General features: G+C 38.5%; 1 protein-coding gene across 9 annotated transcripts in view; it reads left to right on the top strand.

The window, feature by feature from the left end:
- SLC25A21 (solute carrier family 25 member 21) overlaps positions 1-25,405 on the top strand; it is a 479,253-nt gene that overhangs the window by 149,458 nt on the left and 304,390 nt on the right. The window contains exons 1-3 of one of the 9 annotated variants that reach the window (XM_034648646.1): positions 18,967-19,092; positions 22,508-22,620; positions 23,316-23,444. The exons of 4 other annotated variants lie outside the window; for them this stretch is intronic. The gene's annotated coding sequence lies outside the window, so the exon portion shown is untranslated. Of the gene's footprint in view, positions 1-18,953; positions 19,093-22,507; positions 22,621-23,234; positions 23,445-25,405 lie in introns of those variants that run through there. 4 more of the 9 variants (XM_034648644.1, XM_034648643.1, XM_034648642.1 and 1 more) reach the window with 4 other exon arrangements.

Raw genomic sequence — 25,405 nt, 5'->3', positions numbered from 1 at the left:
AGGAAAGAAGTAATAAGTATCAAAGTGGAAATAAACAAAATAGAGACAAAAAAAACAATAGAAATGATCAATGAAACTAAGAGCTGGTTCTTTGAAAATATAAAAAAAAAAATGAGAAACTTCTAACTAGACTCACCAAGAAAAAAAGAGAGAGGGCTCAGATAAAGTCAGAAATTAAAGAAGTTACAACTGATACCACAGAAATATAAAGGATCATGAGACTGCTATGAACAATTATATGCCAACAAATTGAACAACCTAGGAGACATGAATAAATTTCTAGAAACATATAATCTTCTAAGATTGAATCATAAAGAAACAGAAAATCTAAATAGACTATTTCTAGTAAGGAGATTGAATCAGAATAAAAAAATCTCCCAACAAACAAAAGTGTAGGACCAGATGGCTTCGCTGATGAAAGAAGATTTAATACCTGTCCTTCTCAAACTCTTCCAAAAAACTGAAGAGAAGGGAACATTTCCAAATGCACTTTATGAGACCAGTATTACCCTGGTACCAAATCCAGACAGGAACACCAAAAAACAGATGTTTATGGACCAATATCCTTGATGAACATAGATGCAAAAAATCCTCATCAAAATATTAGCAGACTGAATTTAGTAATACATTAAAAAGATTATACACCATGATCAAATGGGATTTATTCCAGGGATGCAAGTATGGTCAACATCAGCAAATCAAGCAATATAGTATGCCACATTAACAAAATGAAGAATAAAAATCATATGATCATCTCAATAGATGCAGAAAAAGCTTTTGACAAAATTCAACATCCATTTATGGTAAAACCTTTCTATAAGTGGGTATAGAGAGAAACTACGTCAACATAATAAAGGCCATATATGAGAAAACCACAGCTAACGTTATACTCAGTGGTGGGTATAAGGAACAAGAGAAGGATGCCCACTCTCACCACTTTTATTCAATGTAGTATTGGAAGTCCTAGCCACAGCAATTAGGAAAAAAAGGGAATGAAAGGCATCCCAATTGGAAAGGAAGTAAAACTGTTACTATTCACAGATGACATGATCCTATATATCTAAGAAAGACCCTAAAGACTCCATACACACAAAAAAACTGTTAGAATAAATAAACTCAGTAAAGTAGCAGGATACTAAATCAATATAAATCAATCAATTTAAAAATGGGCAGAAAACCTGTATAGGCATTTTTCCAAGGAAGACATCAGATGGCAAACACACATGAAACAGTGCTCAACATCACTAATCATCAGGGAAACGCAAATCAAAACCACGTTTAGATAACACCTTACACCTGCCAGAATGGCTAGAATCAAAAAGACAAGAAATAACAAGTGTTGTAGAGGATGTGGAGAAAGGGAACACTCGTACACTGTCAGTGGGAATGTAAATTGGTTCTGCCACTATGGAAAATAATATGGAGACTCCTCAAAAAATTAAAAATAGAACTACATATAATCCAGCACTCACACATCTGAGTATCTATCCAAAGAAAATTAGAATACTAATTCAAAAAGATATATGCACCTCCATGTTTACTGCAGCATTATTTACAATAGCCAAGTATAGAGATAACCTAAGTGTTCATGGATGAATGGATAAAGAATTTGTGAGATATATGATTGTATACATATAATGGGTAATAAAATATATAAAAATATATTGGATATATTTTTGTTTATATTCTATATATAGGTACATGTATTTGTATATATTCTCTCTATATAGATATAGAATACTACTTAGCCATAAAAAAAGAAGAAAATCTTGCCATTTGCAACAACATGGGTGGACCTTGAGGTATTATGCTAAGTGAAATGTCTAATAAGTCAGAGAAAGATAATGCTGAATGATTTCACTTATATATGGAATCCAAAAAAAACAACAACAAAGGAACAAACAAAACTGATAGATAAGAGAACAGATTGGTGGTTATGAGGGAAGGGGTTTGGGGGTGGGCAAAATGGTTAATGTGAGTCAGTTGTGATGGATGGTTATTTAGACTTATTGTGATGGTCACTTTGTAGTGTATACAAAAATTGAATTATGTGGTATACAGGAAACTAATGTTATATACCAATTTTACCCTAATAATAATAATAATACTAAATCAGTGGCACAGGAAGTGCCTTTATACTGCTGTGGTTTCAGCTGCTGCAGGAGATTATGTGAGTTTTGGGCACCACATCCTCCATTCCAATGGCTGGACACCTCCCCTCTCAACCTCCTTTGTCACGTTCTGTAGGGTCAGAGCAGCATCAAGACTCTCTATCTAACCTGTAAACTTTTTAAACAGATCTGAGTAAAGATAGTTAAGGCAAATATCAATAATTTGGTTCAGTAATTCAGCAGAATGAACTCTTGTTTTGGAGCAAAGAATACATGCAGTGATATTTGGAACAATGAGAAGCCTGGCAAATTGGTTTCATAGTATCTTCCAGTTAGGCTGCTTCCATAGCCTAATCTTTCAGTTTTAGGCTATCTGAAAATCTGTACAATCCTTTCAGCCTGATGGTTTACTTGAGGGTGGTTTGTGACAAATTAAAATAATCAGAAGTAAATGCAGAATCTTTGAGATGTTAAAGGTTTTATTTATTTTTAAGATGATGTAAATTGAATTTGGAATATTTTTAAATGTGCCTCTCGTATTTCTTTTGTTGAAAAGATGATTATATACATGAATTAACTATCAATAATTTCTTCCCTTTAAGTGTGCCAGTTAAATCAAGATAAAATAACTTATTTTTTTAACTGAGAAATAGATTTCTTGGGCAGGTTATGCTGAGTGGCCTGAAAGTTCTGGCTTTTTAATGCCAAAATAAGTTCCAGGCCATGAGAGGTAACTTTCAGCCAAGGCTGTTGCATGAGTAGTTTCTGGCAGTGCTACATGTAGTCTGGCCAACGTAACGTAATGGCCAATTCTTTGAGTAATAATGTGTCATCTCATGAGAGAGACCCTGTACATCAGATAATTCATACTGGCAATTTGGCAACTAACGTCCTTATTTCTCAGTAAGTTTTTGTTTCTATTAATCTATCTTCTTAATCTCCAAATCACTCTCTGGTGTCTTCACATAGTAAGTGATAAAACTACTTGGCCTTAGTTACCATTGTAAAAAAAAAAAAATTAAAAAATCTATTGGTTTCAGGATTATGCCATTTCTTTGTTTCAGGAAATTGTAAGGGCTCCAATTTAGGTAGGATGAATAGTAGCCTTAACAAGTGTTACTGGAAGAAATGGCAAATTAAAAAGTACTTAATTTAGAATTCCCTTTCATGAGGAATACTATGTTTATTATATTTCTGTGATTCTAAATCTCAGTCACTTGTAAGTTCTGACACCAATTTAGTATTGCCCATTTTTTAAAGGGGAACTACCATAAAATATATATACACATTCTTTGTAAAATAATCCTGATTTTGGAAATGTTAAAATGTTTGGGGACATAGGAAGTAACAAAATTAAGGAAATAATTTTGTCTGAGGCTTGTCTGGAATTATGGAGCAGTGTTTTAGGAAATTCAGATTGATAAATTTGAACAATATGGAATTTTCCAGGCCCTCTTGTTTTTCCCAGCCAGTATAGTCAGTTGTTGAATAGCTGTGCTAGCAGTTCTCTTCTTGTCCGTCAGTCCTGGTTTTGTACAATTTTAGTAAATCTTTTCATGGGGACCTTTTTAGCAAGTTGCTTAATACATGAATGTATATACTATTATACACATACAAAATATTTTAAGATTGGGGTATACTTGGAGGTAAAGAGAAAATTGGGCTATTATACTTCAAGATAAAATGCCGAAATGAAATTTTTTAAAAGATTTTATTTATTTATTTGACAGAGAGAGGGAGAGAGAGAACACAAGCAGGGGGAATGGCAGGCAGAGTGAGAGGGAGAAGCAGGCTCCCCACAGAGCAGGGGGAGCATGATGTGGGGCTCGTTCCCAGGACCCTGAAACTGTGACCTGAGCCAAAGGCAGTTGCTTAAGCAACTGAGTCACCCAGGCGCCCCAACTGAAATGCAGTTTTTATTGAGCATTTGAAAAAGCTATAAAAAATAAGAGAAAGAGGCCAATGACTACTCTTTATCATTAATGAGATATATCAATAATGGGAAAAGCCCACACTTCCCAAATGTGGTGCTATTTATCATTCATATATTTAAACATAAGCATGTTTGTTTAAACAATTTACTGTGTATTTCATGTGATGGTTTTTTTTTTTAATTAAATATCTTTAGAATAGTTGGTGGGCTGAAGCCAAGAACACAATCAATTTACCATTGCCTAGCAAATTTTTTTGGAAAACTGGGTTGTTATTTACTCAACAAGTACATAATTGGCTTTAGTTTTTAAGAAAAAAAAATATTCTAGAGATAAAATGACCATATGCTGTGTTTTATATTGCTAAGTTGCATTCTATCTTTGTTTTATGCTATAGTTCTTTTCATTTTGTGTGTAATGTGCTTTAATTCCACATGCACTGATTTTGTATGTATAGCTTTAAAAGTCTTAACTTTGAATCACAGCATGTGTGTGTGTGTGTATGAAAGGTATACAATATATTGATTCATAAGGGAATGTAAACTGCAAAATATACATAAAACAAATCTAATCCATAAGTGCAGTATTTAAAAACTGAAATGTATGATAACTAGGTAAGTGAACTCAATTCTTAACAGATGCCATATTATGTTTCATAGTTTGTAACAAACCTTGTTTTTTGAAACTTTTGTGTATCATTATATTATCCAATCATGGCTATTTAATAAAGCATAATGGATGGATATTGACCTAGTACTTAGAGAATAAATAAGAGAAACCAAACAGGATACCACATTGGCTACAGATGGGAACTAAGAACCAAAAACAAGAGGTTAATTTTGAAGAGCTGGCTGAGCTTCCTGTGGAAGTCAGTCCAAATGAGATTGAATCTGAAGACTTGCTTCTCTGAACTTTGCTGCCTCCAGAATGCTTTTCGTCATGATATGTGTGTGTGTGTGTGTGTGTGTGTGTGTGTATGTACATGGACACAGGAGGTGCAGATATGCGGACAGCTACTTAGATGGAATAATTTGGAAGGTTAACAGTCTGGAAAGCAGTATCCTTAGGAGATTTGGTGATTTCAGGAAATGCGTCACCGGGAGCTCTGCCTCCCATTGAATGGCTGATCGAGACCCAGAGCAGGGATTTGAAGAGTTGGGTATGGATCCTAATGAATTCCTTGGCTTTCCTCCTGTTCTTATTCATTTTTTCAGAAGGAGGGCATAAAAGGTGTCTTACAATGAAGAAGCAATATAGTGTAACACTTAATGAGATTGGACCTTGGAATCTGCAAACTTGGTTTGAGTCCTGGCTCTGCCCACACCAGTTTCTCCCCAGCAGGTGCCTCCAACTAATGAGCTATTTAGTGGGCTCTAAAGGGTGGGAGGGAGGATGTGACCTCCTAGGGACTCTGCAGCTGGTCCGTCTTCTGGAGGAGGCCTCAGCAGACTAATAGCTGCTCATGCCAGAGGAGAGAGGTGGTCAGAGAACGGCTGAAACAATTCTGGAGTTTGTTTTTCTCAAAGGTGTTTACCTGATCATTAGCCATTTGGTGGCACAGAAAATGTTCAATCCATCCATCTTCCTGTCTAGTGACTTTTTCAGTTACCCCGTGAATTACACATTTTCACTGACTTAACACATAACATTGGCCCAGGTGCCCTCAAATGCAGTACTAACATGAAATACATGTGTTGACTCTGCAGCCATTTTTATTTCTGTCTGAGACAGGTTTCAGGTCAGTAGATAAAACACTCTTGACATCTTTAATACCCTTTATAGGACCTTTTATAAATAATAGTTGTCAGTTGATAGTTTTTTTTTTTTCCCCAAGCATTGATGAGATTTCAAAATAGAATTTGGTGGGTGGCTGCCAGTTGTTTCTGGAAAATAAAGACAAGCTATTTACTTATTTTAGCATCAAATGCCTCTTTCATTATTTTGCCATTTAAAAAATGTTGTCTTAATGCCCCATAGAACATGTGGCACCAATGAGCTAATCGTAGTCAAAGAAAACATTGATTCAAGGAGTGGTTTGCAGCAATACTCTGCACTGGCATTATGCTTACAGAAGGAGAGATTGTTAACGCTTAAATTGGGTGCGTTCTCAGAGTGGTTGGCCTTCGGTGAGGGGACACACAAAGCTAAGAAACATGTGCCCTGGGTGTCAGGACAATGAAGAGAACCATAGCATTTGAAGGGAGTGTTTTATTAAAAATATGCATTAGGTGGATATCTTAATTTTACAGTTTGACGAATTTTTACCAACTGCATGTGCCTACCGGTCTAGAGCTCACAGCAAGAAGCAGACATTACGAAAACCTCAGAAGTCCCCGCTTGTATCTCCTAGTTATTACACCCCCTAAGAAACCACTGTCCTGACTTCTAACATCACAGATTAGTTTTTCTGTTTTTGAACTTTATTTAGATGCAGTCACAGAATATGTGCACTTTTGTATCTGGCTTCTTTGCTCAACATTGTTTCTGTGAATTCATCCATGTTGTTTTGTGCAGCTGTGATTTGTTCATTGTAACTGCTGTTTAAGAATAAGAATGTTCAGCTTTAGTAGATGCTGCCAGTTTTTCATCATATGTTACCTTTTAAAAATGCAAGTAATCAGGGCCCCTGGGTGGCTCAGTGGGTTAAGCAGCTGCCTACCTTCAGCTCAGGTCATGATTCCAGGATCCTGGGATCAAGCCCCGTTTTGGGCTCCCTGCTCAGCGGGGAGCGTGCTTCTCCCTCCGTCTTTGCCCCTCCCCCTGCTCGTGCTCTCTCTTTCTCAAATAAGTAAATAAAATCTTTTTAAAAATGCAAGTAGGGCACCAGGGTATCTCAGTTGGTTAAGCAGCTGCCTTCAGCTCAGGTCATGATCCTAGCGTCCTGCGATCAAGCTGGCAGCGGGCTCCTCTTCTCCCTCTCTTTCTGCCTGCCACTCCCCCTGCTTGTGCTCTTTCTTCTTTCTGTCAAATAAGTAAATAAAATCTTTTAAAAAAATAAATAATAAAAATGTATAAAAATGCAAATGATCAAAGAAGCTCTGTGGCTATACCGTGGTTTCTGAACTGTAAACTCAATGGAAAGACTGCATCAGGATCATGGACTAGCCCTTATCTCTAGTAAGGATACGCGGTTGTATATAACTATAACACTATAGTTCTAACACTGTTATGGACAGTTTTCAGTTGTGTTACTGTATTTTAGCTAACTGCTCTTATTTTTCTTGCTTTTTAATCAACTTTGTACCCTCACCACCAATCACTGTGCTGTAGATACTCCTATTAATCCCATTTTACAGGTGAGGTACAGAGAAGTAACTTGATCAAAGTTATATAATAGGAAGTAGAGAAGAATGTGTGCGCCTCCTTTACATGTAAGTCATGCAAGATCTTTAAAAGTCTGACAAGGGGGGGCGCCTGGGTGGCACAGAGGTTAAGCGTCTGCCTTCGGCTCAGGGCGTGATCCCGGCATTATGGGATCGAGCCCCACATCAGGCTCCTCTGCTATGAGCCTGCTTCTTCCTCTCCCACTCCCCCTGCTTGTGTTCCCTCTCTCGCTGGCTGTCTCTATCTCTGTCAAATAAATAAATAAAANTTAAAAAAAGTAAAAATAAAAAAAAATAAAAGTCTGACAAGGACACAATCTTGAAGACCAGACTTCTATGCAGAGAAAGCTCATAGGGCTGGTAGAGCCCTTAATAATTCCACAGAAGATAAAACATTTAGAGAGTTTACATTAAAATATCTGAGATGAACTTTCTACCTTACAGTATTTACCAATGCTAAATTCATAGAATCCTCGTAGTGAGCATAGTAGAGAGACATGATTAAGAATAAAGGCCCTAGAACTGGAATGTCTGCATTTAAATCCCCAACACTCCACCCAGAATCTAGTTCTCTGCAGAAAACACATCAGACCCTGTACTTTGCTTTTTGATGGGGTCTTGCACTAAGCTTGTTTGGTCTATGTCCCTCTGCTTGGTTGGGAACTCACTGAGGGGCTAGCGCCAGGTCATTTGTAATCCCTTACAGTGCCTAGTGCTATGCCTTGATCATAAATATCAAAAGTATTTTAAGAATGATGAAATACATACATTTTACATCACTTGCTATTTATACTGCATCTGCTTTCCAAAGAACCAGAAACAACTTGCAAGGAGAAAAAAATGCAAAATGTGGTATTTACATGCTTTGGGGCAATGGAGATAAACAGATCACAACATTTAAGTAATGGCTTTGACTAAAATTTCTTGCAGTCTAATGCAAACTGGGAAATGTTTTGAGTAAAATGATTTCTATTTTCTGAGAAAAAATAAATATGTATCTTGGATTTATTTATTTATATGCCTGCCTTCCCCTCTAGACAGGGAAGCTCTTTGTGAGTAGGGAATGTATCTTATTTAAATTTGTATCCCCAAAGCCAATCACATGCTTAACATGTGGGCACCTGAATGAATGAATGAATGAACAAACGAAGAAGAAAAAGAGGAAGAAAGGAAAAGAGAAAATACATTTCTTGGAACTGTCACGAAAACAAAACTATTAGAATGACTTCTATATGTCTGCCATAGTAATGTAAACAGAATATAGAGCACAGAAGTGCAGACCAGAATTGGCCTGCTTGGGTTTAAAACTGGAGTCCTTTACTTGCTTCATGTATGCCTTGAGCAAATTACTTCTCTGGGTATCAATTTCTTCATCTATAAAGTAAGTTAGTAATACTAACTGCCTCTTAATGATTATATGAAATAATATATTTAAAGGTCCTAGCGTTTGGGGTGCCTGGGTGGCTCAGTCATTAAGTGTCTGCCTTTGGCTCAGGGCGTGATCCCGGGGTCCTGGGATCAAGCCCCGCATCAGGCTCCCTGCTCTGCTGGGAGCCTGTTTCTTCCTCTCCCACTCCCCCTGCCTGTGTTCCCTCTCTTGCTGGCTGTCTCTCTCTCTGTCAAATAAATAAATAAAATCTTTAAAAATAAATAAAAATAAAAATAAATGTCCTAGCGTTTAATAAGCATTTGACACACAGTAATTCATTCATTTAGCACATTTTTTTTTAATTCAGGGGTTACAACATGACAGGTATTGTTCTAAAATTGCTAAATGCTAAAGCTACAAAATTTAGCAAAACAAAGTCCCTACTATTATGGAGCTTGTGTTCTAGTAGAGTATAGAGACAGAAAACAAATAGCTATCTATAAGGTGGCAAGTGCTAGGGGGGAAAAAAGGTGAAAGGAATCATGGTGGTGAAGCCGCTCTTTACATGGAGTGGTTAGAGAAAGTCTCAGGTGAGGTAGCCTCTGAGAGAGACCTGAGGGAAAGTGGGTGTGAAGTATGGCTGTCCTGGAGGAAAGAGCCCAGGGTGGAGAAGCATTGTGTGTCAAGGCCTGCAGTGTGGAGTGTGCTGGATGTAACCATGGATAGCAAGGAGCCAGGAGAGAGAGAGAGGGACAGAAGGAAGTTGAGAGGCTGGAGCAAGAGTGGGGTCTAGCTCATGGTCCTGTGAGGACTTCTGAGTTTGATGGGAAGCCAGTGGAGGATTTTGGGCACGGATGTAATAGAACCTGATTTGTCACCGTAAAGGATAATTCTGCCTGCTCTGTGAAGAAGAAATGGGAGCAGGGTGTGAGACACAACAATAGGGAGGCTATTGGAATGGGCCAATTAAGAGCTGATTGTAGCTTAGACTAGGATGGTATCATTGGAGATGGGCAGAAGAGATCAAAATTGGGATACATATAAATATAGACTTGATTCAGTTTAGTACTCAATTGGATGAGGGTGAGACAGAAAGAGGAGCGCAAGTAAACTCCAAGATTTTTAGCCCAAGGAACTAGGTCAACTGGAATTGTCATTAAGATAGAAAGGTGGGGGGCGCCTCACTGGTTCAGTCAGAAGAGCATGCAAGTCTTGATCTTGGAGTTGTGAGTTTGAGCCCCATGTTGGGTGTAGAGATTACTTAATAAAAACTTTTAAAACTTTTAAAACTTTTCCAAACTTTTAAAAAAGGATGGAAAAGATGAAGAAGATTTTCTCTGGGTGGTGAGGGTGGGTAGAGAGTTTATCAAAGATTCTGACTTGGATATAAGGTTCTTTTATCCATTTACTGTTTATTGATCTCCTGTGTGGCAGACACTATTCTAGACTCTTGGGGTAAATCAGTGGGGGCAAAATGACAGTCTCTGCCCTGTAGAAGTTTAAATGAGGGAGGATAATGAAGAATACATAAGTATTATAAATACATAAGTAAACTTGCTGTTACTGCCTTGCTCTCCTTGTGAGCTCTCAAATAATCTGCTTCTAAAGGTGTTGGACCACAGTCTTTTCAGTTATCTCAGATGATACTTTCAATTTGCATCTTTTTCCTTAACCCTGTTCAGATGAAATAGACTCTTTGTCATACAGTTCCCACCAAATGCTAACTCTATGCAGTGTTTATATCTGAATTCTCCATAATGAAATACACATGTGCATACTTATTCAGACTTAGTGTTGCCTAGGTATTTATGGAGGTCTGGTAGTCTAGTTTAGGGACACCAGCTCCTCTCTGCTTAAGTTCTTTCAAGTGGATAACTTAATCCAGAATCATCTTGTCATAATTTTTCTATCTCGTATTTGTATTTCTCTGCCCATACTCAAAACCTGCCCAGCTGCTTGCTCACCGTAGTACACATTGGTGCAGTATTTTCCAGTGCATTCCATATTACTCCAGATCCAAGAAACAGACCATGAAAAAAGTGTTCTGTGATCAAAGAAGAAAAGCCACATTCTGTATACCCTACTTGGAAACTCACATTTTACATGAATACTTTAAAGTCTTAGAGAAGTCTCACAGTAAGAAACTTGTTTAAAACTGTTCGCTCAGCATGTCCAAGACTTACTTTACCATAAAATAGAAATTTGCCAGCACTCCACAGAACTGGTGTTTCAGAGTTCACACTTAGGGAAAAGGCTGGGTGGACCAGCAGCATCATTGGCACAATCCAGATAAATGGGGTCCAGTGTAGAAGATGGTTTTGTTTGTGTGAGCTTTGGCAAGGCAGTTAACCTCTCTATTTCTTAGTTTTTTTCATTTGTAAAATGGGGATAATAACAGGCTCCCTTATGTTTGCTTTAGGCTTCACTCAGTGTTTCTAAATGTATAAAACATGAATAAAATCACTTTATACAAGTTTAAATAATATAGTTTTTAAATCTTACTTTATGTCTCTTTAATCAAGCATTTGATTTCCATCTCATGCATATTCTAAAGTAATATTATTTATGTGCATAGTAATTTATTGCCAGGTTAAGTTTCTTCTCACCAATGGTTTAATTTGTACTTGTTATCCATAGTTCAGTGTAAATGACCTCCTATAGGAAGTCACCCTCAGTTTGGCCTCCTCTCTTCCCTCTTACTCTTTTGGTGACTCATGGAGAAAGTCTGCCTCTCCTTTGGTACATAGCTCTGCAAAAGCAAGACCACGTCTTCAGTGCCTGGCACGTAGCAGAGGTTCAGTTAATATGGAGCTGAATCCTAAATTGTTCAATTTCTACGAATTACATCATCCTGTTTTCAATTTTGGTACCCACAAAACTGGGGGAAGGGAACTCTCGTTCCTTCATCTTGAGTGTGTTTATCATCAGGGTTCCCACAAACGTAATCCTTCACTGACTTTGCTTTGGTTCTAGTTCTGAGAACAAATTGTCCTGTGGTTCAGAGCACTGCCTGCTTTCCTACTGGGATTTGGGCTGTTTCTTCCCTTTTTATTCCTTCCTTATCCCATAGTGAAGTTAATCACTAATCGGTAGAAGTAGGAACAACTCCAAGGCTTCCTTCTTTCTCTTTTCTTTTGAGTTAATTGCTCCTTATTTTGAACATCTTTATTTTGCCTTCATTTCATATACCCTGTCTGTACTTGTCACCACATTTCTATTTGAAGGCACTTTAAGGAGACAGAGCCCATAGCCTTGTTATTTACCTGTAGGTCTTAAGAAAATTCTGACTTCCTGGCTGACTAATTTCTGAGACCACTCTCCCTCTTCATCCTACTGTTCTCTCCTTTATTCCTTCAACTGTTTTGGTTTCATTGCTTATAAGTTCTCCATAAGGCCATTTCCTCATATAACCTATGGGAACTTGAGAGGAAACATTCAAACGGTATAAAGGAGAACAAAGGGGATGTAGCATAGCCAATGTGACTAATCAACAACTTCTATTTGCTGCTCACAACAATGTATTATTACCCCTATTTTGCAGATGAGGAAACAGAGTCGCAAACACGTTAAATAACTTGGGCAAGCTAGAAAGTAAAGAATCCAGGCTTTGAAACCTGGACATCTGGCTTCAGAAGCCCCTTTTTAAACTACTATATTATATATTACCAAATGCAGTAGGAAATCCTTAATATCTGATGCTGAGCCTCTGTGAGGACCTGATCAAGGCTGGCTAGCATGACTCAATACTATGATTAAGTGAAGCACAGAGAACTAAGATGATGAAGATTTGGTGGACCATGAGATGACAGTTAGCCAAACAAGAATTCTAGATACACAGATTTCTGGTGTTAATGAAGACATTGATCAGGAGAAGACACGGGGATGTGATATACTGTGAAGGCAGGAGGAGTGGAAGCCAACTATGTTAATGACAGAGTAGTCGGAGAGGTAGTATGTAGAATGTTTAAAAACTATGAAGATCTGGGGGCCCCTGGTCTCAGTTGGTTAAGCATCTGGCTCTTGATTTCCGCTCAGGTCATGATCTCAAGGTCATGAGATGGAGCCCCCCCATCAGGCTCCATGCCTGCTTAAGATTCTCTCTGTCCCTCTGCCCACCACTCCCCTCCCACCTGTGCCCACGTGAGCTCTTAAAAAACAAAACAAAAACCTTTGGAGACCTGGGCTGGAAACAAGGGTCTGCTCATTTTAGATGACTTTGTACATGGCTTACCTACAATATGCTCAAAACGCAGTAGTTGCCTATTCCAAGATCTGAATAGCATGTTGACTCTGTAGCATATACTGCTTTCTTAAAGATTTTTCCAAATATTTAGAGTCTCTGTACGGTTTTCTGATAAACTCAGCAAGTTTTGGGACAGGTTCATCAGCGAATAAATCATCTTAGTTCCCAATGAGGAGGAAAGAGGTTTGGTCCAATTTGCAGTGGCCGGCATGGACCCTACAAAAAAATTAAATGCCCTATGTTTCTGTAAGTATTCCTATCCTAGGCAATGCTAAGCAGTCTCAAATCTGATTTTGAGGCTTCAACTCAACAAACTCAACAAATAGGAGTTGGTTTTGTTTTTTTGTTTGTTTTTTTTTTAAATAATACTGTATATATGGTTTGGGTTTACATTTGGCCTGAGAGGTATGGTTTTGTTTTGTTTTACTCAAAGAGACATAGGCGTTCTCTCCATATCTAGACCTCTGTGATAACAAATTACTTGGATAAAGAGAAAAACCAGAAGCAGATTTTCAAAATTCACATTGGACTTATGATGTAGGGACCATCATTACACCCCTACTTGTGGCTTCAAATTATACAAAGGAAATGGACTTGAAGGAAAACCTGTTATACAATAACAAAATTGGGTTAAGAGCAGGAGCAGTTAGATGGTTACCCAGGACACGAACACTTTACACCCAAGGTCACCTCTATGGAGGAGTTGCTTAGGTGGGCCCACAAGAGGTATATACCATAATAGCAATAGGACTTCCAATGGCAGTGGGTCCTGTTACCTGTAGGCCTTCTGGTGTACAAATGGGATTGGGTGGTCCTCCTCCCCCTAGTCACTTCCTGTCCCCCAGTGCTTAGTTCACATCAGTGTTAGATAAATATTTAAACAACATCAATTTGTCATGAGTTCAAGCCCCACATTGGGTGGTAGAGCTTAATTTTAAAAAAAGAAAAAAAGACTAAAGAACATCAGTTTGAAGGGGCCAAATTATTATCCTGGGACCTGGGAAATCCAATGTTCTGTGCACCATCTAAGGGAATATATTAAATGGATGAATGTCGATCTATTAGTTTGATAATGCAAAAATGTGAAAATCTAACAAGTTGACCCTTGATGATGATCTTCCTTGCTCAGACAACGAAATAGGATGAATAGTTTAGAGACTTATGTTCCAGTCCAGAGCTTATCCTTAAAGAACTCTGGGTACTTGGACTAGTCGTGTGAATATTCCATCAACTGCATTTTTCATTTCAGTTCCTTTGTCTTACATATAATGCCTTAACAAATCTTAATGATGGGAGTACTAAGCAAATGTGTTGTTTTGGAAAATCCTGAAAAGACAGACACTTCCAGGTAGAATATATATGGAGGAAGAATATATAACAATGTTATAAAAATTCACAGCCTTGACTAGAGTACATTTTTCATGAATCCAAAGCATTTTATTGCTGAAGGGGATCTCAGAGACTATGTAGGATCCACCTTGCTTAGAACACTGAGGCCTGGAGAGGTTGCTAAAGGTCACAGAGCTTTGCACTTATATTTAACATTGCCAAATGTTTGGAAACCACCTTCTCAAAAAAATGACTGCACCTGGAATTGCAAACAGAAACAGAAGGAGAGAACTTTAGTCCTTTCCCCCAAGTAGACCTTTGGTTGTTTCCAGCTCCTTTTCTTTAAATGTGAAATGAAGGAATGCATTTATGAGTTGTGCTGCCTAATTTGGCTTTGGTGTTTATTTCAAATGAAATGTCAAAATCTCAACTATAATTCTCATTACATTTTCTCCCCAATGAATTTGGCTCAAAAAACCACACTACTTCTTAAACATTATATATTATTATAGAAAATGGAAACCTCAAAACTGAATAGAAAACTAGCGTGAAAGGGCGCCTGGGTGGCTCAGTTGGTTAAGTGTCTGCTTTCAGCTCAGGTCACGATCCCAGGGTCCTGAAATTGAGTCCCGGGTCGGGCGCCCTGCTCAATGGGGAGCCTACTTCTCCCTCTGCCTGCCACTCCCCCTGTTTGTGCTCGAACACCCGCTCTCCCTCATTCTCTCTCTCTGTGTCAAGTAAATAAATAAATACAATCTTCAAAAAAAAAACCCCAAAAAACCGAAAACTAGCTTGAATCAATAAAATTAATTTTAAAACCATTTAAGAAGCTTGGGAAGTCAAGGTGAAACTGACAACCACTCCTTGATCATAGCCAGGTTTGATACCAAAGGAGTTAATCTGGAGGAAAGTGGCAGAATGTTCTCTTAGTGTCCTCCCAGCAGATAGCAAGCGAGGGTTAGATATGCAAGGATTTTACTAAAAGATACCAGTGCCAGCCGCATGGGGGAGCTACCTGAGGAGGGGTACAGGACCCTGCATTAGAACAGGAGTTGTAATGCCCTCCTATCCCAGGATTAGAATTCATAATGATTTTTGAACAGAGGGCCCCATGCTTTTATTTTGTACTCAAATTACGTAACTGGTCCTGGAGGAAATGCCTGTGCTAGAAAATGGGGGAGGGGTCAGGAAAGGTAGAATAGCTGTTTCTGACCCCTGTGCAAATCGGACCCTGAGTGAAGGCAAGAGGAAGGGAAGGTGTGGTGGAAGTGTCCTAGACTCCAGTGAATTGAAGGAATGCTCAGCAAGGCCATCACAGGATGGAGTCCTTACCAAACTGGTAAAGTCAGAGGAGCTCGGGGTCTCCCAGGAACCTGGCTGCCTCGGCATTGCTTCTGGCTCAGTGGTTGTCTGGGAGCAGCTGTGGGAGGCATGGTCTCTGCACAAACACCAAGGGGAGTTCAGAGCAGCAGCTGGAGCCCTAGGTCATTTATATTCCCCATAGTTGGAGGTCTGCAAGATGCGATCTCAGGACTCCACATAACATTCCCTGTTACCCCTACTTCTGCCTGAGGCCTCTGGGAGATGCAAAAATTAGCATCCGTATCTGCACTATTTTCCTATTGCTGCCCTAACAAATTGCCACAAACTTGGTGATTTAAAACAGCACAATTTTTTTTTCTTACATTTCTGTAGGTCAGAAGTCCATCATGGGTCTCATTGGGCCAAGCTCCAGGTGTTGGCAGGGCATCTTTCTTTCTGGTAGCTCTAGGGAAGAGTGTTTCCTTGCCTTCTGTTTCACCTTCTGGAGGCCTCCTCCATTCCTTGGCTCGCGGCCTCACTCCTCTCTCTTCAAAAGCAGCGATATTGCATCTCTCTGGGCCTTTATTCTGTACTCAGGACTTCCTCTGGCCACAGTTGCAAAGTGTTCTCTGATTTTAAGGATCCATGTGATTAGATCGGGCCCACCTGCATGATCCAGGGTATGCAGGATCCAGGATACTATTCCCATCTCAAGGTCTTTCACTTCATTATATCTGCAAAAATTGTTTTTTTTTTTCATGTAAAGAAAAATATTCAGACTTCAGGGGTTAGGATGGAACCTCTTGGGGAGCTATTCTTTTGCCTACCACACTATTTTTCCCTTTAAACTAGTTTCTTTTCACAAATTTCTCTCTCTCTCCCTCTTTTTTTTTTTTGCAAGTGGTGTTTTGATTTTGTGGAGAGTTAGGTAATGAAAAAGGTGTCATTCTATGACTGAATGAACTACTGTAGCACTCTGTTTCACCTCAAACTAATGGTGGGATTCTTAAAGGACAAATTATAAATCCATTAACTGTGCAGGTGTGCGTGTTTGTAAACTTTCATTCCAAAGCAGCTGTTCACAACCTTAGACTTATATCAGAATCACTTAGGGGTGTTATAAAGTCCTGATACCCAGGTATCAGGTTAAATCAGATACAGTTTAAATCAGAATCTCTGGGGCCATAGATGGCCTTAAAAACTTCCAGGTAATTCCAATATTTAGCCAGAGTTATGATGTTTTACAAGCCTTAAACTGTGTGACATATTCTTAACTTGTCAATGACAAGTGAAGAGCCTTTAAGGTTAGACTTTTCCATAGTAGGTGGTCTTTGTATTGAATAACTTTGACTTGTAAGATCTTAATAGATTGATAAAAAGCAGATAGTTTCATTTATCACAGGCAACCCATGACCTGTATTCAAAGCACCAACAATTTATTTGCATTTTTAAAATAATAGGGGATAAATGATCCTGTTCATGTTTTCTGCCAGAGCCTATGTATGATTATAAAAACTTGAAAAGCATTAATATTATAGGCCTTAGAACCAAAATAACCAACGAACCAATCAGATATTAAAAATGCACAAAATAGGGACTTCTGGATGGCTCAGTTGGTTAAGCGTCTTACTTTGGCTCAGGTCATGATCTCAGGGTCTTGAGATCCAGCTCCAAGTTGGGCTCAGTATTCAGCGGGGAGTGTGCTTCTCCCTCTCCCTCTGCCTCTCCTCCCTGCTCGTTCTCTCTCTCCCTCTCTCAAATAAATAAATAAAATCTTTAAAAAATGTACAAAATAGAAAACTCACAAATGGAAGACTTAAACATATATATAGAATCCACAATTATAATTAAGAAACTGTGGGATATTTTTCCTTTTCTAGTGTTAAATATGCATTATCCTAAAATTTGCCAGCCAGTATTACTTAAAACTGGACAAAATAGCACCACTTCAACAGGCTGGGAAGAATAAGGGGACAACATAAAAGTAATTTCAAAAGAAGATTTTGGCCAGACATACAAGGGTCTCATTTCAGAACAACTTGAGGAGCCATTTGACCCAGCATCAGGGGAAACAGAAAGAGAATGTCAGTCATTTGCTTATTTAAGTATTTTTAAAGACATAATTAGTTCTATTGAATTATTGCGGCAGAGGAAGGATGGAAATACGAGAACTAGTGCAAAGTAGGAGGGAAAATAAAGGCAGTGGGAACTCAACTTGAAAATTTCAAAAGCTAAATAATGTTGAAAACAAGGACCACATTGGTTTAGCATCTTGTTTCCTTTTGTTTATTGCTGGGCGTTAGAAGGTTCGTGGGCCCGTGTACAGAAGTGGTATTGGTAGGTTCAATGTCCCCGCCTTTCACTGATCCTGGTGCTGCTGAGAGCAGATCTAGACGGATGGTTGGTACAGCTGGTCTCTGTGTTTGTTCTCAGATGATGGGTTCGCCTACTACCTCAGGCTCCCAATCTGCCTCTTTTAAAATGGATTTAGTCCCCCTCTAGAGTATGTAAAAAAGCTGCTTAGAGAACAGCAGGAATGAGACGAACTGCAGACAGAGTACTGAGACTTACTTGTCTTACTTGTCCTCTCCAGTGAATGGTCACATGAAGAAACAAAATCCATTTTCCAGACATTTTATTTAATACACTGCACAAGCTTTCAAGTCCCTAAATAAGGATCAGTGAAGGAGAAATGTCTGATTACTTATTCTCCCCATTCTGGCAAAGAAATTGTTTTCTCTCCTTTTCTCTACTCTTTGTTTTTGCCCTCCTCTCCTGAAGGAATTGAACAGCACAGAATGCAGAATCTTTGGGACCACCTTTAAGATAGAATACATGTTTTTAAAAGACTTCTTTCCAGGGGAGCCTGGGTGGCTCAGTCATTAAGTGTCTGCCTTCGGCTCAGGGCGTGATCCCGGCGTTATGGGATCGAGCCCCACGTCAGGCTCTTCCGCTATGAGCCTGCTTCTTCCTCTCCCACTCCCCCTGCTTGTGATCCCTCTCTTGCTGGCTGTTTCTCTCTCTGTCAAATAAATAAATAAAATCTTTAAAAAAAAAAAGAATTTAGAATGTCTATTAAAAAAAAAAAGACTTCTTTCAATACTGTGAAGCAGATAACATAACATGGTTTTAAGAATGACATCTTCTCCACTCCCAATGTCTAGCCACTCAGGCTTAATATATTATCAGTCATCATTTGGGGTATACCTGAGCCTAATCAGTTATTAGGAAGTGAAGTGGTTTTTGTTGTTGGGTTGGTTTTTTGGGGGGGGTGTAGATAACTTGTTATATTTGAGGTTACTAATATTGTGTGTGCTTCATTCATCATTATGTGCAAACAAAAGAAAGAAAGAAAGAAAAGAAAGAAAGCAAGCAAGAAAGAAAGCAAGCAAGCAAGAAAGAAAGAAAGAAAGGAAGGAAGAAAGAAAGAAAGAAAGAAAAGCTCTTCCCTTTACAACACAATGCAAAAACTCAACTCCTTCCGGTAAATGGGATGTTTTCCTTGTAGACTGATTTTGTTGTTGCAATTCTCACTGAGTGTAGTCGTTTTCTGGGTTTATGATAAACTTAGGTGAAAGATTGTCAGTCAAGTGGCTGCATTTGGGGGATTAACGAGGTGTTCCTCTCCCTCCTTATAAATTTACCCAGAAGTACCCAAGTTTTCTGGGGGTGTTTTTCCATGCAGAGGACTGAATTAGTCCCACATTAGTTAACATTTAAGATAATAATAACGATAAAATTTATTGTCTGGAAATGAAAATATCAATCCCTCATACCCAATTTGTCTGTTGTGCTTTGGTACAACCTCAATCAAAATTGAGTTAATCAGGAGTGACCTCATAGGGTCACTAACTCTAAAATTAATTCTGGTTTTAATGATATATGCCTCTAATTTATACCTAAAAAGTGTGGACCACCTGTGTTGTTGACTGGTTGTGATCATCTGAGACCTAAGGGATTTGTATCAAGAAAAAATCCAGACATACAGGATACATGTTTCTTTAAAGTGATGCTATAAAAATTATTTTCTCGATTAAATCTGTTATTCATTTTTTATTTTGTAAAGCCATAAAACTCGTGGCTTTGAAATGATTGAATATATGTTTGTGATTTGTTTTCACTAGTCTCTCTCCTTATTCCCCTTCTCCAGTGACACCATTCATGTAGCATAACCACAAGTCTTTTAAAGCACATCTCGTAGACAGGGCTACATTTGGTACCAGCCTGTAGCTTACGGTGATACAATTTTATAGAAAATAGCAGTATTAATTAGATATATGCTGGTGAGCTAGAAGTAAATGTTTATGATTATTGTCTAAAGCCAAACAGGAAAATGTAAAAGCAATAATAAATATGTTCTCTCTCATTCCGATATACCAGCTTAGGCAAATTTTTGGCTGGAAAAGCATAAGTGAGTAATTAGATAATTGCTGCCTTGATTGAGCTTAATAGGAAACATTTCAATTAGGCTAAAACTACACAGAAAGGAAGTGGGTTTTTTACAAAGGGAAACATTCCTTGTCATGCAACTGTCAGCTTGTGCCCACACTAAGAGATGGGATTAAGTGGATCTCTGCAAAGGAAACAAAAAAGAAATGATTGCAGTAATTAGACCTATACTTAAACATTGTGTCTTCTGATAGAATTTCTTGATGATTCTAGCCTCGATAACGCAGCCCCTATAAATGTCTTGCCTGTAACAAATTACTGCCTTAAATCTATGGCAAAACAAGTTCCTGGAAAAAAAAAAGTTATGATTTTCTCATACTACAAAAACTAACATTCTAGAACTGCAGACCTCTTCATGAAGCCACCTGCATGCTAGCAAATAATCAGAAAAGCCATTTGGGGCTAGTTTGCATGGTTAATAGTTTCTCCTTAGCATACCTTGAGTGTATGTATCCAGTTCCTGACTCAGAGCTGGAGCCAGATGTAAAAATGATCCTTTCGGAGAATAAATGTCCAAAGAACAGTGCTATTCTTAATGTCCTGAGAGCTGAGATAGTGACCTGTCAACATAGGGGTTTTATCCATTGGAAGGGCACATGGTTCCACCCGCGGGTAGTTAAATTCATGGGAATGATGTAATATAGATGCCATTTCATCGCCCCCCCCAGCAAGTTGCAAATTGCCCAGCCCTAGGCCTCACACATATAGACACTTAGTAAATCATTAGTGTTGTTTTACTATTGCTTTATGTGAAAAAGAGAATAGCTTGAGCTCTTGCCAAGTGAGAAATGAAGAAGCCACTGATAAGTGGAGAAGCCACCAAATTACAATACCACCTCAGTAGAAATATAATATGTCACCCAAATCTTGCAAGAATCTTGTCAAGACAAACATAGGTCCCATTTAAGGTATGCTACGGCACTGATGCTGCTGAAACAGCCCAAAAAGCAGTTGATTCCTTTTGTCTTTCTGACATCCTTCTCTGGGTGTCTCCACTGTACAGGGGAAGCAGTGGGAACAGCCCAGGTTAAGAGGCAGCAGCATCGGCAAGATCCTTGACTTTCCTGTATTGTGTAGAGGTTAAGAGCATGGACTTTAGAATCAGTTAAGCCTGATTTAAAATTTGGGCTCTGTTACTGTCTATGCAACCTCTGAGGAGTTACTTAACTTTTTCAAACCTCGGTTTCTTCATCTGTAAAATAGGAAAGGTAATATTACCACCGCCCCCCCAGGGTGGTTGTAAGGAATTAATGATGTAATGCTGGTTAGATCTTAGCACAACTAAACACTCAAATGCTCATTACTACTAAGGTGCGAGTTCTCATAATAGAGCACAGTGCTTAAGACGTGTTTTTTGAACTCAGAGGTGCTAAGGGTTTGCTTCTCCATTCTCTTTTCCAACCAGCATCCCAAATTCAAAAGTTTTGAAGAGGTGTCAGGGCCACCTCTGGTCTGCTTCACTCTGCCAGAATGTAAAGCTAGTGTGAAGTTTGAGGAGACAAAACTGAGATGAATTGAAACCTTGCATCAAGGGGTCCCCATTAACAGCCCTCCCACTTCTGGTCAGTGTTACCCAGCAGTCAGACAGATGGGCGATCTCTTATTGTGGTCCATGGCTTTGTACAAAAAGCAGCACTCCTTGCTCATCCCCAGGTGACACAGTCGGGTGTATGATGTTCTTTCAGTGCTAATGACTAAAAATGCTACATTTGACTATTTACATTATTAGGATTTTAACACAAAACAGGCTTCAGTTAATGTTAACTTTTTAGGGGCCATTTGAAGGGAAAACTGGAAGCCCTTGAATAGAATGATTTGCACTGATTTGTTTCCCAGCACATCAGGGTAGGAACTCCAAGCCTATGACCATAAAGTTAAAGAGCTTGGGAGATGGCTGGGTTTAGGTTCTTAAAATTAGATTGTGACAAATCAGTACTTTGTCGTTTGTAGAGTAGACTAGGTAGGGAAAGTTTCTTTGGGAGATAAGTTTATTTCGTGTATCCCATACAGAATTATTTCCAGTTCTTTTTTCAGGCTCCTCAAAACCAACCATGGTAGGTGAAATGAGAAAGAGTTTCAGACTCATTTAGTGGGTAACACCTGAGTTTGTTTTTCTGCCTTAGGGGAGGTGGTCTACTAACTGAGGAAGTGGGAGAGGACCCATAGATCAGTTCTGTGGAGAAAGCTGGAGGCAGTGCTTTTGGGGGCTGGGAGTTCTCTAGCTTGACAGGCCTTTGCTTTTCATGATGAGCTGATAAGAGATTTCCACATGCCCTGTCCCCATGTGTCCTTCGACTGTTTAGGACCAATTCTCCTATGGGGAAATGCCAACCTGCAATCTCAGATGGCAGACTCCACTTTTGTGGCAAGACTTAGGTGTTGTGTGCCTAAAGGACAGAGAAATGCTTGTCTTTTCTATTAAACTCTTTCTTGTGTGCTTTTGCATTCAGAAATGTGGCCTTTCCCTAGGAACCCTTTTTACCAAGAGTTCTGCTTTATGACAGCAGCTTGACTTGTTGCCAGAGAAGCTGGAAATGAAGGAAGTTTGAGATAAATATCAATGGTGATTTTTTTTTTCCCTTGGTCACTCTCTCTCTCTCTCTCTCTTTTTTTTTTTTTTTTACAGAAAAGTCATATGCTCATATCCTAACTTGTCCCAATAGAGGGTCAATTACAACCAGTCGGCTGTAAATCCAATCCAAGAAAAACACTGAGTGAAGGAACTGTAGCAATAGATATTGAGGTCTCTCGAATCACTATAAATGTTAAGAACGTGTCAGCTGTGAACTCAGGGCCTTTAAGCGATATTTTAGGACCCAGTGCTTCCCAACATGGCCCCAGTGAATAAAAATTAGCCAGGCATTTTTGTATAGTTAGGGTTTTGGTTTGTTTTGTTTTTTTAAAGAAATCTTTTAAAGTTAAAGCAAAGTCATAGTTAAAATTTCATGAATAACATGATATAAAAAGTTCATTAGCAGGCTGTCATAGTCAAAAAAAAGTAGGTTTGGTTAAGTCCTTTTCCCACCCAAGATTTTAAGACCATTATACCTCCACTATTGTGTGCCTAAGCACCTTTTAACATTCACGCCCTTCCCTCCGATATCTAAATAAGAAGTGGTATATATTAAGAGAGGGATGTTCACAAAGTACCTTGCAATAATAATAATTACATTTTAGGAATTGAAAAGAATTTTGGAGGTGGCAGACATTGGAGAACCTTTGTGACATCTACACCTTGACCATTATATATCTAAACAGTTTTTAAAACCAAGAAACAAGAGGACTAGATGTGCTGAGGAGAACAAAGATTCTATATTGCCTCAACAGTTGCTCACTTCCTGCGGCAAAGAAAATGGCAAAGCAAGCATTTTGTGGCCCTTCATCCAGGTGAGAACTGAAATCCGATTTCTTCATCCTGCATATACTTACAATATGAAATATGATCATTTAGAAACAAGAGCAGTAAGGACCCCTTGCCACATGGCAGTAATTTCTTTCAAAAAATTGATTTTTGCATTTTATGAGATGTTTGTCTTCTATCTAATAAGCTTCTTGAAGACATTCTGGCAATGCGCTAGAATTCTAGGTTTTCATCCTGTTATTACCAAACTATGTGATATTTAGCAAGTAATTAAACCTCTGTAGGCCTTGGTTCCTAATCTATAAATCAAGGTTGTTTAATTAAAGGTTTAGATGACCATTTCCAGCTCTTGCATTCCAGAATCTATGAACCACGTTATCCATTAAACCTCAACCTTGGCAGTGAATCAGAATCAGCTAGGGAGCTTTAAAAATTACAGATACCTTGGCCCCATCCCACAGAGGTTCCAAGTCAGTATATCCAATTCCACTCAGCTTCTGAGTGAAGCTTTTAAAAGTTTTTTTAAACTAGATGCATAACCAGAGGTGAGATTGCAATAAACAGTTAACTCCTTGCTGGGTACTTCTGTGTTCCTAGATCGAGGAGCCTGATCTAATCAGTTGAAAGATGATAAAGTGTATCTTATGAAACCTTCCCATTTTGGCTTCTATATCCTGGACACCAGTCCTTTGGAAGCCCCATTCTTTCATGCTGCTGCATTACAAACATGTAAGCATCCAATATATCAGCTCACCTGTCAGATAAATGGTAGAAAGGTGCACATGCTAACTAGCTGTAACCTGTGAATACTGTGACCTGTGAAGGAAGCAGATCCTGTTTTATCTAGCTCATGAAATAATCTTAAGTATAGAGATTCCTTGATAGGCAGGACTGATTAGAGGGTAAAGAGGTATCAGGCAATGTTACATTTAATCCTTGCAACCAGAGAGGCATCAATATTTCATTTTACAGATAAAGAAAGTAAGTCTCAGTGAGGCTCACCTCTCTTACCCAGGATTGCACAGGTAATAGGTGGACAGATATGTCTAACGTCGAAGCCTAGGATCCCCCCGCAAGGCCATGTTACCACAGGGAATGGAAGAAGGAGCATTCTGCACAGCAGGAACTTTCAGATGCTCCTATGGTCATCCTTACACAGGTCTATCTAGTTGGAGAGCTAGCTTTAGTATCCCCAGTCTCCACTCCATAATTCAAGAGCCCTTTAACTTGGAACTTTAGGAAAATAATGGAAAGGAATACTTGAGAATGGTCAAACCCATATGGAAGAACCATGGTAAAGACAAGATGAGACCAGCTCTCTTAAATCCAGCTGGAAGTAGCATAAAATGCTACTGTCTTTCTGAAAAGTAATTTGGCAGTATATATCAGGAATCTTAACTACGTTCTCATTCTTTGACCTAGTCCATCTAATTCTAGGAAGCCGTTCTAGGGAATAACTTGGTGTGGACTAACATTGAATAAAAACAATAGAACTTCTTTAGAACATTATGTATTACAAGAAAAAAGGGAAAAATCTAAATATTTACCGAAGGTGAATAGTTCACTATACTTAAGTACATCCATATGATGAAATACTGTATAGCATCAAAAATAATGCTTCTGAAGAGATTTTAATGAGGTGTGGAAATATTAATGCTGTTATATGAAAAAAAAGATACAAAACTATATGGTATGATCTCAACTATAAAAATAAAGGATGTAACCATTAAAAACTCTAAAATGTTAACAGTAGATATCTCCAAGTAGTAAGATTATAAATTCAGTTCATTTTCCTTATACTTAAGTTCATTTAAATTTTTTTCTGACATGATCATGAATTATTTTAAGAAGTGAGAAACCTTAAAATATATTTGTGAAAAGAATGAATCATAGAGTTTGGTTAGAAAAAGAATATTGGACAAAAATTAATTAGAAATAATTTAGACCTCAGTTCTAAATAATCTAAGCAAGCCCACCAAATGCCATT

This window comes from Ailuropoda melanoleuca, chromosome 20, assembly GCF_002007445.2.
Source record: "Ailuropoda melanoleuca isolate Jingjing chromosome 20, ASM200744v2, whole genome shotgun sequence".
In the NCBI taxonomy this organism is placed as follows: domain Eukaryota; kingdom Metazoa; phylum Chordata; class Mammalia; order Carnivora; family Ursidae; genus Ailuropoda; species Ailuropoda melanoleuca.
The sequence above is the reverse complement of the archived record's forward strand: the minus strand, read 5'-3'. Positions and strand labels throughout refer to the sequence as shown.